Here is a 917-nt window from a genome sequence, read left to right as displayed (position 1 = left end):
CCCCATGGGGAGTTGTACAGATACAGAACACATCTTTTCTTTTTTCCACCTCCTTTCTCTCCCGTCCCTCCTCACTCCCTCCATCTCTTGATCTCTTTCCCTTCTGACTAACATCTATCTCTCTACTTTGTTTCTTTGTTTTTTTGAGGCAGAGTCTCCTCTTGTTACGTAGCCCAGGCTGGCCTTCATCTTTCACAGCAATCCTCCTGCCTCAGCTTCCCAAGTGCTGAGATGGCAGGCATGGCCCACCACACTCAGCTTACCTACTTTCTATTCGCTATTTTTTCTGTTGCTCTTTATTCATGCTTTGGATTTCTCATGTAAGAGAAACCGTGTAATACCTAGGCTTGGATGATGGATTAATTTCCCTTCATACTAAGGTCCCAAGGTGCATCCAAGTCACATTGCCACTGGGCCCCCTCGAGCCCCTCTCACCTCACTCTGAGGACACTTACCCCGTCCTTCTTGCCACTCTCTGAAGCAGATATGGAGTCCAGTTTTGTGAGTGGCTTTACAAGCTGTGACCAAAAAATATGCAAATTCCTCTGCCATCCAAGAGAAAAGCAGGCTCATAAAAATGTTAGTGTCCTCATCCTCCTCACCCACTGGGTCGGGCACCCTGCAACTTCTGGCTCTTTCTAAAAGTCAAATATGACCAAGAAAGAAAATCAGGACGAAAGAGATATATCTATGTATGGAAACAGGATGGTTTGGTTAATTGCACTGTGGATTTCTGCTGCTGTATGGAAAGGAGCAGTTAATGCTTTTTATTATTTTTGTTTTGTTTTTCTTTTTTTTTTTTCCTTTTTCTCTCTTAATTTCTTATAATTTTATTTTTTTTTTCCAATTTTGCATGCATGTTTCCGGTAGGGTGAGCAACTGATTTGAAGACAATAGTATGCCATACAACAAGCACT

This window comes from Octodon degus, unplaced genomic scaffold (genome assembly GCF_000260255.1).
Source record: "Octodon degus isolate 3935 unplaced genomic scaffold, OctDeg1.0 scaffold00110, whole genome shotgun sequence".
Taxonomy (NCBI): domain Eukaryota; kingdom Metazoa; phylum Chordata; class Mammalia; order Rodentia; family Octodontidae; genus Octodon; species Octodon degus.
This window is presented reverse-complemented; position numbering follows the sequence as displayed.